The 12,385-nt window shown below is 38.3% G+C and overlaps 1 protein-coding gene across 2 annotated transcripts in view; it reads left to right on the forward strand.

The window, feature by feature from the left end:
* Window positions 1–300: 300 nt before the first annotated feature.
* Window positions 301–12,385, forward strand: part of ARAP3 (ArfGAP with RhoGAP domain, ankyrin repeat and PH domain 3) — a 137,799-nt gene continuing 125,714 nt past the window's right edge. For both annotated transcript variants that reach the window (XM_063447921.1, XM_063447922.1), the window contains exon 1: window positions 301–647. The gene's annotated coding sequence lies outside the window, so the exon portion shown is untranslated. The remainder of the gene's footprint in view (window positions 648–12,385) is intronic.

The raw sequence follows: 12,385 nt of genomic DNA on the forward strand, positions 1-12,385 counted from the left end.
AAAATATCTAGTATGAGACGAATCGTCAAAACAAGTTCCTTATTTTTTTTATGGACTCAATTTTTTTTAAAAAAAATGTCGATTATACTGAATAGTCTCTTTGAAGCTTATTTTTATTTGCCAGCCCGGATAATTTGATTTGTGGAACATCGTATGCAGCAGGAAATAAGAAACAAGTTACATGGGCTGTCAGTCGAATGCAACACAGTCTGCTCGAGCATCACCACGGAAAGTGGGCTGTTCTACAGATAAGAGGAGGGGAAAAGAAGAGAGCGGAGGCTTGTTCAGAATGTTCTTGTCGGAGGCTAGCTATTTCCTAGCACCTTCTTCCCCTTTAAGTAGTCCCGGCTTCTGTGCAGTTCACAGCCGAATAATGAGCTTTGATACTGAGGAGGCAGGACAGCCACAAACCATGGGAGGAGAAGGGAAGATACACAATCAATGAGAGACAATCAGGACAGTTCTGGCTGCAAGCAAAGGACACTCACTGCTTATCCCCATTAGGATTTACAAAGCTGGGGAGAGCAGCCTTCTCTGTAATACGATTCTGCTGGATCACAGACTGGCTTTATAATACTGTAGGAGCACAGGGCATCATCACTCGATCTGGAGACTTGGGAGTCCTGGATCAGGACAGTCAATTCGAGGTCAGTTCATTAGTCTTGGAGGAGGGGGGGGGTCTGATATGCAGTAGACAGTGAGGCTTTGTCTCCTGCAGTGGGTTTGTGTGGGGGTGATGATGGTGATGACTGTATAATTAACAAAAAAAAGGAGAAATAATTCAGCCATGATACATGTACTTTATTGCCTTCAATTACTGCTCTGCATAAGTAAATCTGAGCATAAAAAGTCACTGTGATTCTTTCTTTGTATCATCACTGTTATTATTATTATATTAAGGCCAGACTTGATTGGATTAAAAACATGTATAGCAGTATTCATGTGGAGCATATTCACTTAGTTCAGATTTTTGATAATCATCCACAAAATGAAAAAAAAAAAAATACAACAAAAAGCAGGTTAAATTATTTTTCACAATTACAAGGTTTTTGCCTACCTTGGCATGTAAGGGGTTAAATACTGAGTCGTCATTCATAAATAAAGTAGTTCTGAACACTTGCACTTTAACGTGTGGTTATCGTGTGGATATGATATGAAGGAAGTGTAATAAGTAAAGAGAAGTTGAGTAGATAAGAATCTGTAACATTGCCCAGCCCAGGGTAACAAAACCACCAAGGAATAAGCAGACTAATAAGACTAATTATTTGTTCACTGAAAAGAGCTTTTTATTATTATTATTATTATTATTATTATTATTATTATTTTATTTTGTTTGTGTGGTCCATAAATCCATTTGCAACTGTTCAATGAAAAGTTCCAATTTAAAAGTTAAAAAGAACTACCTGTTCTTAGTTTGAGATATGCATGCCCATCAATATTTATTTATTTAGTGTCATGTATATCAGTCAAAATTTATTTGTGATGTCACCACATACAATATTGTCTTTTACATGTATGTTCCACACCTGAAGAGAAAAGCTATGCTTGTTCTAGTAGACCACAAATATTTGCCCAGAGATTATCTGGAGGTTTTCAAACGTACAAAGGAAGACACAGACTTCCTAAAATAAACATTATAGCCATCTAACAGGAAATGTACATTTACTAGTCTATATTGTTAAATGTTGTGGGTTTTACCATCCTTTAGCCAAAGCTCTTCATTCTGCAGGAAGTAGATGATGAAAGTGTGTAGGTCAGAAGTTCATATTTAGTTTTGTCTTAGCCTGAGACATTAGTATTCTGCCCTTACTGGTGGTGGCCCTTAGTCATAGGAGTCTCACACCAGTCGCAGTCTCATAGTGAACAGAGAGACTCTAAGGTTTACTTAGGGTTTTATTCACTAAACATGAACTTGTGTTAAATTTGAGACCAGATGGGCTACAATAGCATAACTGGTCAAATTCACAAACTCAAGTTGGATTTCCAGCTTGGCAATAAGGGCCTCCATTTAATAAGCTTTCCAAACGATTCAATACTGTTAAAAAAAAAAACAAGCTTTACAAATTATATATCTACTGAAGTCACCATTGAAGTCTATGTGAATTTTTTTTATATATATGTATCTTATTTATTCAGTAGAAATTTCATCAAGTACATAAAAACAAAGTTGCTTATCCTATATAACATCGTCAATCAAATAATTCAATAAATGTATCAACAGGTATAGATATCATATACATGTACACATACAAAATATCAAATCAAGTTAATACATATCATATGCTTATATAGGAAGATTCAAATAGTTAATTTACATATAAACATTAAAACCCCCCAAAAAAATAAGAAAAGAAAAAAAAAATGAATATAAATAACATATTTACACAACACATAATCTGGCCGATTTTGAAGAGAGGAGAGAACAATCAAGAGATATAGTTAATTAATACTAGAGAATAAGGAGGTCCAGGGAGACCAGTCTATGGGAATTTTTGTAGCTAAGTCATTGGGGAAGTGTTTCTAACAACGTTGAATCACTTGGAAAGCTTTTTAAATTGATACTTAAATTAGCAAATATGCTCTTCAATCCAACCATAATCATTATTTTATGAATATACTTTATCACCATTAATTATTGGCAAGTTATGGCAAAAGCCAGTAATTGAGTCAACACCCATTCCCCTTCTTCATCATGCTATTTCTCATCAGTAACTTGTGACAGTTGATGAAAAACAGCATCTTCTTGCGATGCACAATAAGTGCCTATAAGATCTCCTTGCACATCGCATGCATGAGATGATCTGTAGAGGATCCAGAAGTCTACCTAACCCTGTGGATTCTCCACAGATTGTGGTTTTGTGATCTGATATATGCTTGAGAGTACAAAACAATGTAGTTTCTTTTTTTCATCCACTGAAGACTGGAAGATGAAGGAAGGACAGAGAGGTTTATTTAAGTAACTCTTCCTTTCTTGTATTGTATCAGCGTGCAAGCAGATATGTCCCTGTTTTATTACATTATGACAAACAAATCCTTCCTTGCCATATTGTCACCGTATGGTAGCGAAGAAGAAATTAAGTAGTCTGTTTAATAAATAGAGGGCTGTGGTGTGCTGTCAATTAATTTTAGATCTGTACGCTGAAACAGCAGAAATAAGATTAGCCATTTTGTCCTTATTGGAGATATTTTTCAAATTTCCATTAATTTAGCCTACATTCTGTAATCATTTTGTTCTCATTGTTTTAGTGATCAAGCCCCAGTGACGATCAGTAGATCTGCAAGTCAACAAATGAGAAAAAAATGTAAGCTTTGCAGCTAAAATTCTGCAATATAGATAGAAACATAGAATGTGACGGCAAATAAGAACCGTTTGGCCCATCCAGTCTGCCCAATTTTCTGAATACTTTCATTAGTCCCTGACCTTATCTCATAGCTAGTATAGCCTTATGCCTATCCCACGCATGCTTAAACTCCTTTACTGTGTTAACCTCTACCAATGCAGCTGGAAGGTTATTCCATGCGTCCACTACCTTCTCTGTAAAGCAATACTTCCTGAAATAGTTTTTAAACCTTTAGATGAGCTAAGCAAATTGACCATACAGTGTAAGAAATGATAATAGCACTACTATATTAATAATAGGCTAAATAAATTTTCTGTTAAGTGGTAAAGTTGTATTATCTTTGGGGATAACGGACATTAAGAATTTTCAGACATCTTGTTTTACATGTACAAATGCCAAAAATAAATCTATATTCTTCAGAAAGATCTATCGAAACATGTGGAATTAAATTGACAAATAGCATCACTGTTATTTATTGATACGTTTAGGTTAATATTCCATATTTCTACTGTAGGCTTTGTAGATATTAAAACACCATAACCACAGCAGTTCTTTGTTAGACTAGGGTGCAAGGATTCTTTGGGTCCTGTCTCCTCTGTTTTCTTTCAAACCATTTTTGAGCTCAAGATCAGAAGAGACTTTACAGCAAATGCCCACATAAACAACAAATACAACCAGCCTTTTGTTTCTTCTGTGAAGGATATGTGGGGGATTAGTTGTATTTTAATGAATGCACAGCATACTAGGTACTTTTTCTTAGTTGCTCTAACTAGTGAATGCTCCTTTTACACAATTAAACTGCGGTTGTGGGAAAATAACAGGAAACACACCCTTTATGGTGGTGTAATATTCCACACACATTTTGTTCATTCCAGTCACACAATTTAAGCAAAATATCACATGAGTGATATGGGTAGTTATTGTTAAATTCGAAGCAAGGAATTTGGCACATTTTCCTTGTTCTGGAACTTATATCTAGCAATCAAATACTATCCCAGGAACATTTTTTTTTCACTCAGTTCATCAAAGGAAATGTTGTCATTAAACAAAATAAAGTATATTTTCCATGTGATATAAATGGATATAAGCTTCCTGGTGTTTACAGTGCAAAGGAAGGCTCTTTTTTTTAAATCACATCTGAAAGTACAGTGTAAAGTGGGATTGCGAAATTTCCAGAGCTGAAATATTATTTACTCTGCAAATAAAAAGCATGAACTCTGGGAAGGATAACAAGAACTACTTGTTTGATAGTACTCTGTACATTTAAATATTGATATTAAATATTTGCTTCACACAGTGACATTAATGATTCTGCCACTGATTATGCATTATGCCCAGCAAGGCTCAATATATTTATTTTTACTGTTGGTGTTCCTTTTTTTACTTTAGACTATGACTGGGCCCAATTGTAAAAATAAAAAATGAACAAAAGCCATAAAACTTTAAAACATTTATTTCAGTCTCCTCACAGCGGCTGCTTCTCCTCCAGTGAAGTGATCAATTCTCATGAATTCTGTCCAATCATATGCTAATTGGGCATGCTTCCCATAGGCATCATCATGCTATTTGCACTGATACTGACCTTGATACTGCCATTAAAGGGATTCTATAGTGTTAGAAATACATATCTGTATTCCTTACACTATAGTTTCCTCTCCCCCCCTTTAACACACACACACACACACCCCTGAAAAGGGTTTAAAAAAAAAAAAACCTTTGTGTACTCACCTGACTCCAGTGCTGATATCCCACGTGCTGGTTGTCACTCCTCCTCATCATCATGGTGTCATCCGATAGGGGGGGATTAATGTGCATGGACGTTGAACACATTAGGCCCTCCCCATAGGAAAGCACTACTTCAGTGCTTTGCTATGGGGATTTTAATAATGCTGGATGTCCTCATGCAGAGCGTCCCAGAAGCGCCTCTAGTGATTGTCTGATTGACAGCCACTAGAGGCAGTCTTAGTCCTGCAATGTAATCATTTAAGGTTCTCTAAAACTGCCATTATTTACATTGCAGGACTACGAGGGCCAGGGACACTTCACCCACACCACATCAATGAGCTGGAGTGGTCTGGGTGCCTGTAATGTCAATTTAAGAAGAGTGACCCATTAAAGTTAGAGGGTTATTGTTGAGGTAGCATTCTAAGGTTGGTGGTGGGTTTACGGTTTAAGGAAGTATTAGGTGAATTATGGTTGGGGACTTATGGTTAGGGATATGTGTAAGGTTTGTGGAAACTTAAGGTTAGGGGAGCTTCTGGCAAATAAGATCTTTGGGTAGGGGTCACTGGCCCTCAAGGTGTTATGCACTTTAACTTCCATGACTGTAATGGGAGTTATAGTTTAGCAATGTGAACACAATATCTCCTAAGCCTTAACTCCATTAACTTTAGTGCTAATCAAATGATAAAGGGAAACAATGGGGTAAAACTGCCCCCTTTTAATGTATTGTATAGATAATTCATTAAAATTGCTGAAACATAAAGTATCATAATACATTACTATATTAGTAATTTCGAAAGACGTGAATTCAGCAATTTGCGGGACTTGAGCCTTCCCGCACTCTAAAATGATGCTATCCAATCTAATTAAATCTTTGGCTATTTAAAACTCTGCCTTTCTTGTCACAACAGCCATGTTGTGGTTCTTGTTAAACCCAATATTGTGTTTGTTATTACACCTATCTCTTGTCACTGACCTTGGCTTGTTTATCATTTATTCTATACTCTGTGTTTCTAATATTTGGCTTGTCTACCATTTTCTATGTTTTCTCCTACCCTTGACCTCGGCTATCTTTCTGACTATTCCTTATGCTAAGCCCGGCCATTCTAAGGTCTGGTAACACAATGATTTATATACTTTGTTGCAAATTAGGTTCTGTGTGTTTTGTGTTTGGGTTCCCTTACACATACCATGACTCTGAAATGTATAGATTTTTATTAAATAAAAGATTTTTATTTTTATTAATTTTGTCCCTCCACCACCTGTCAATCAATTTTCAGCATAGACATACATGGTTACTTACTGAATTGAGATTTGCTGGGAATTCAAAGTGAATTCAAAGTTAATTTCACTTTTATGTTCAAAGTAACTGACCTGGATAAAATTGCCAAACCAGCTATGCATCCAGTTCGGTTATTTTGGTTTTAAATTTAAAATTTACTTTATATTCCCAAAATTATTATTTTATTTAATACTAAGTGTAACACTCACTAACCTCAAGTATGGCATCACATGCATGCTGGAAAGGAGGTACATTTAGATATTAACAAAATCTAAATCCATTAAATCAATGTAGATGAACTAGTCTAGGCTGGGACACATTAAGCTCATAACACCAATGTAAAAATGGAAACCAAAAACACTTTAAATACATCAAAGTGGTGTTCATTTTTATAAGGATATAGGTTACCGTCATTATTTATGCTTTTATGTGGCTTCCCATTTTTAAACTATAAAACTCCCCGGAAATCTATCAATAAAAACATCCTTGTTATTTTTTTTTCTACTTTTCTATGAGTCAGAGCAGTAAAAAGTTCAATTTCCCAGGACACTTAACTAAGGAAAACATTTCTAATTGAATGTTTTTTGTCAGAACAAGTTGGCAATTTTAGAAATGTTAAGTCAGAAAACAGAAAAATAGATAATTGTATCTTTTTTTTTTTTTTAGCTTTTTTTTTTTACTTTGATATTGAAGAAAAATCTACCTTTTCCATACCTGATAATTTATCTGTCTTGTTTCCAAAAAGTATAATTATAAGTAGGCCATCCACTTTCGCAATCCTTCTTCATTTTTTCCCTTTTTACTTCTATGCCAACATATTATCAAAATTATCAAATCATGTCAACCCATTATTTCCCACTTCCATTCAAGAAAATCTAAATATTTAAAATTATGAATACGAAAGGGAGAATCTAACCTGTTTTTATACAACCCTGCAGTGGCTTGCTAAGGAAGGGGTGTGGTCCTGCTTGTGTGACAGTAGGCAGGGGGTGTGCATCTCACCACCCTCCTGCAACAGCTGGAGCCTGCTCTGTGGATGTTTATAGTTTCTGCGGTGAGGTTTTACTCCAGATCTATGTGTCAAGGTAAGAACCTGTGTTAAACATTTTTATTTTTTTTTTATAATATATATACAAAAAACAAACAGGCTGCGCTCACCTGAACATGCATACATTATAGGGAGCTGCTGGGCCAATTCATACAACCTACATGATCCAGCGCACTCGCTTATTCACTTTCAACGGAAATTTCAAGTTTTACAGAATGCAATAGTTTTATTTAAAATCACCTCACGTAGGCAAAAAATAATGGGGATTTTGTTACATTAAATTATCATATATTGCATAAGCCTGCCAAAACGTCAATGTACCTCATTCTTGGCAGTTTCTATCCTAACAACCTAATGCCTGCTCTTATGAGATTAATCCAATTATTTGGGAAATGCTTCCTCCTGGGACTCTCTGCAGTGCAATGGTAAATAGGGCCCTGGAATAAGGCACCTGTGACAGGGAGTCCAGGCTAACTCCCTACCACAGGTACCTCATTTCAAGTAATTCAAGTAATTTCAAGTAATGCTATTCCGGCACCCAAAGCACACAAATATATCATAAATCTTGTAGTAAATTTGTAGTAGTATATTTAATGCTTTGGGAGCTGTTATAGCATTGGGTGAACCTGCAGTACCAGGTTCACTTTAAATTTAGGCACCATTATGCATTAACTAGGAGTTATCACTTCTATCAAATGTTTAGTTTTATAGCTATTTGTCTTATAATAGACTTGGGAATTCTGCCTCACACATATTTTATGCCTTTCCCCAAAGCCTGCATAATTGCATGCCTGTTTTCATTGTTGCCAACATTTGAGCAATCAAGTAAACCAATAGAGCCAGCAATGCCATTTTCACTAAAGCTAATTATTTAGCACTACACATCCCATGTGATTTTTATTACAACACCAAATGTTTCCAACCTACCCCTGGTACTCTTAACAATGCTCTCATTAGCCACACTGCAGTAAAGGGCTGTTTTTTAGTTTTAGACTAAGCCTTGGTTTTGTCAAACCACATAAATGCTTTGACATAAACTGGGGAGATGGCATCCAAAGACTCTGCACCATAACACAATTGACTGTAGTATTTACAGTGCTTAGAGTGCCCCTTTACTAGCCAACTATCTTAAACATCTCTTCTTCCTTTCAAACAATAAGAGCAATTTACCCATAATTCAATGTTGATTTAGGGGACAAATAATGTTACTAAGTAGTTAGTTAGTAGTAGTTTCCATTTAAAGGTTTGGTTATTTTTTTCTATAATTGTTTTGTCATGTGCATTGTTTCCTCATTTATGTAGTTAGAGCAGCAAAGACGTTATTTTATTTGAGCAAGAAGCATCTGAAGAGAACTAGTTGCTTAGAAGTAGAAGAAATGTTTATGCTGAAAAAGTTATTTAAAGTTGGCTACCATGGACTTGAATAACAAATCGATGTCTTTAACTAGCAACAACTATCTGTGACACAAGTGAATGCTATGGATCCAGGCATGCTATGTGGCATTACATCCTTTATTAATTATTTCTAAAGGGAAACTATAATTTCTCTGGAATTTGTACTCTTTTTGGATTGAATAACCCTTGCTATCACAATCTCTCTTGAGAAAAAGAAAGAAAAACTATGATTCAGCACAAAGGCCAAGTTATCCCTACAGCCCAATCCTCCGTCAATGACATTACTTGTGATTGCAGATGGAGGGATGTCCCAAAGACCAGGCTTTTTATTTCATAGATAAATATTTGATGTAAAGTGAACGCCCTGTTCCTCCTGAACAAAATGATATATAATAAGTGTGAGTTCACTTGATATGTAAGAGGCAAACAGGGCCAGCCTTTGGGGTGTGCGAGCTGTGCGGCCTCACAGGGCGCCATGGCAACAAGGGGCGCTGGACAGCTAACACAGCTCCCACATCGTTAATCCTTCCCTTACTCCCTCTGTGGCACTCAGGAGGGTAACATGCAGGCGAGCCGTGGGGGAGTGGCCAGGCTGAAGCAGAACACAGATCACGAACATTCCTGGGTTCGGTGAATTTCCAGCTCCTGATTAGAGGCAGGCAGTTTAAAAGGAGCTATGAGTGGCTGCAGAGGTAAGGAGGAGGAGTCAGTAAGTGAGCAGAAACTCACTCTCCAATCGGACAGCTCCTCTGCTTACTCATCCACTAAGTATGTATCTCCAGCCCCCCTCTCTCTCGTGTCTTTGGCTGCCAGTCACTTGCCACCATTTTACAGCACTGGCCTATTTCATGCCCTCTGTGCTGCCTGTAGTTTCCCCTCGGAGGAGTGCCAGCACCTCACAGCCTTCCTTCCCCTGCTGCTCTGTGACACCCTGTAGATTAGCGAATCCTGTATGGGAGCATGGCTGAGGATGGAGCTATTGGCTGCTGCAGGTCAGTACTCTATGACCTGATATATCGATTAACTGTCTGTTAGTGCCCCATCTCTGTCGGTGCTGCCAGGCTCCAACCATTACAATCCTGTATTATCTGCCAAACTAATGTCTCTGTAAACCACACAGTGGAAATATGCATTTGTATTGTAAACTGTTGTATGCCAGTGTCTGTGTGTGTCATAAGCACAACTTAAGTACAACTCTCAGTGCCTGTGTGACAGTGTTTATGCCAGGGTCTGTGCCAGTGTGTATGTGTATTGTACTTAGTGCTTGTAACAGTGAATGCCTGTGGCAGTGAGTTCTTGTGTCAATGTGTATTAGTGAGTATTTGTGCCAGTGTATGTGTGTGAGTGCTTATGTTAGTGAGTGCCTGTGGCATTGAGTGTGTGAGTCAGTGCTTGATCAGTGTGTGTGTCAGTGAGTTCTTGTGTCAATGTGTGTTAGTGAATGATTTTGCCAGTGTGTGACAGTGAGTGCTTGTGGCAGTGCGTGTGTGTGTTAATAAGTGCTTGCTCAGTGTATGTGTATTTTACTTAAAGTTACACTATTGTCACCGAGACCATTGAGATGAAGTGGTCTGAGTGCAGTGGGCCTGTGTTTTTGAGGACTGCAATGTTTAAGTCCACCTCTTGTGGCTGTCAGTATAAAAGCCACTCAAGGTGCTTCCACTGCACTGACTGAGTAAAACTTGGTCACGTGATGCAAGAGCCCCACAGGAAAGCATTTCCTATGGGAACATTTTACTGCCTGCACAACACTTGCTTGTCCTCTATGAGAAGCTTTGGATTGGACATTGGGGCGGTAGGCAGTGTCTCCTCCATGACATAGTGGGAGGCGCTGGAAAAAGGTGAATGTATTATTTGCTAATTTTAACTGCAAATGGGAGGGACACCTGTATAGAGCTATATTTATATTGCACTTATGTAAAATTAGTACTTTCATACAGCTTTTAAATCTTTTTTTTTTTGTTGGGGGTTAATAAGGAGGTTTTAAATGGTGAGAAGTATTAATGGGAGGGTGTGGTCCGGGAGGGCTTGTGGCCAAAGTAGAGTGCTGTGAAGATTTTTCGCACAGGTCTCCTACCAGCATAAGGCCGGCCCTGAAGGCAAATTTTGGTTGAACAGACATATAGTCCAATTCAAGGTTTTGTTTACATTTTGTTTTGATCAGAACTTGTATAATTGCCTTAAGGTGCAATGGAAATGTTGTTGTTTTGTAGAAACTTCAATGTTTCACATTGCAGGGTAAAAACTAAAGGGCCACTGCAGCCAGACCACTTGAGTGAGATTAAGGGGTCTGGATGTCTTTAGTGGTCCTTTCTGTGTGGGAATACATTGAACTGTCACAAAGAGCATCTTTGCAAATAGTTTCAGAACTCATTAGCTGCACTGTCATGACCGAATCCAGTTTGGTTTTAACCCCCCTCCCAACTCCACTATATCTAATTGGCCCCTAGTCACCCCCAGATGCCACTAAGCCCTCCCTCCCCCTCCCCCCCAGCTTACCTATTTTTTTATGTTTATTTTGTGTCCTGGGCACTGCCATCTTTGTGTGGGGAGATGTAGTCCCTGTGGGACTCGTCATCTGCCCACACTAGATAGCGCTGTGAAATTCACAAAGACAAATAAATTAATAGAAATTTCAAAGGAATGAAGGAAGACATCTCCGTTCATTTGGTTTATTACAACGAGGTAGCTACCGCGCGCAGCTCCCTCCTTGTTATATGTAAAAATAGAAGCGACAGGGAGTAGTGCTCCCAGACACTTCCTAAGTCCCACATGTCCTCCCTCACTCTATTTGGGCCAATATGAACCCCATAATAGCAGAAGGGAGATTAAAATCTCCCGAATGCCCCTACTCGATATGTGAATGGGGGCTGGGGCCCCTAAATTACAATAAGGAGGGGGAACTATGGTCCTCCCCCTTGCCCCCACCCTTGAGCGACAAGTAGAGGCCCTAAATTACAATAGGGGGGGGGGGCTATTGTCCTCCATCTCCGGCATCCACCCATGGGTGGTGGGTGGGAGCTAAATGTAACCTCCCCAGGTGACTAGGGGTCCCTAAGCCCCTAGTCACCCCCACCACCCAAAAATTAAATAAATTCCTACCTTCCCCCCTCACCCTAAAATTAGTGAGGGGGGAACGAGAAAACGAAATCCCTGTAGATAAAAAATAACTTACCATTTGATGTCTTCTTTTTTCTAAAACCTTCTTTTTTCAGCTCCCAAGAAGGCGAAATAAAAATCCATAATACCTGTCAAACTTTGAAAAAATAATAAAAAACTAGAGCAAAAAAAAAAACCTGACGCTAAAAAAGTAATCCATCTTCACCCAGCGAGGGCACCGCAGACTGAGCTCCCCAGGGCAGGGAAAGGCTTATAAAGCCTTCCCATGACCTGCGATTAGGCCTAGAGTGATCTGATTGGTTGATTCCAAGCCAACCAATCAGAGTGCTCTGACGGGTAAATGAAGAGATTGACAGATAAGTCTCTACATTTACCTGTCACAGCACTCTGATTGTTTGGCTTGAAATACAACCAATCAGAGTGCTCTGAGTAATTTTACACAGCGTGGGAAAGTTCTTTGGAATTTCAGAATGGTAA

This window comes from Pelobates fuscus, chromosome 3 (assembly GCF_036172605.1).
Source record: "Pelobates fuscus isolate aPelFus1 chromosome 3, aPelFus1.pri, whole genome shotgun sequence".
Classification (NCBI taxonomy): domain Eukaryota; kingdom Metazoa; phylum Chordata; class Amphibia; order Anura; family Pelobatidae; genus Pelobates; species Pelobates fuscus.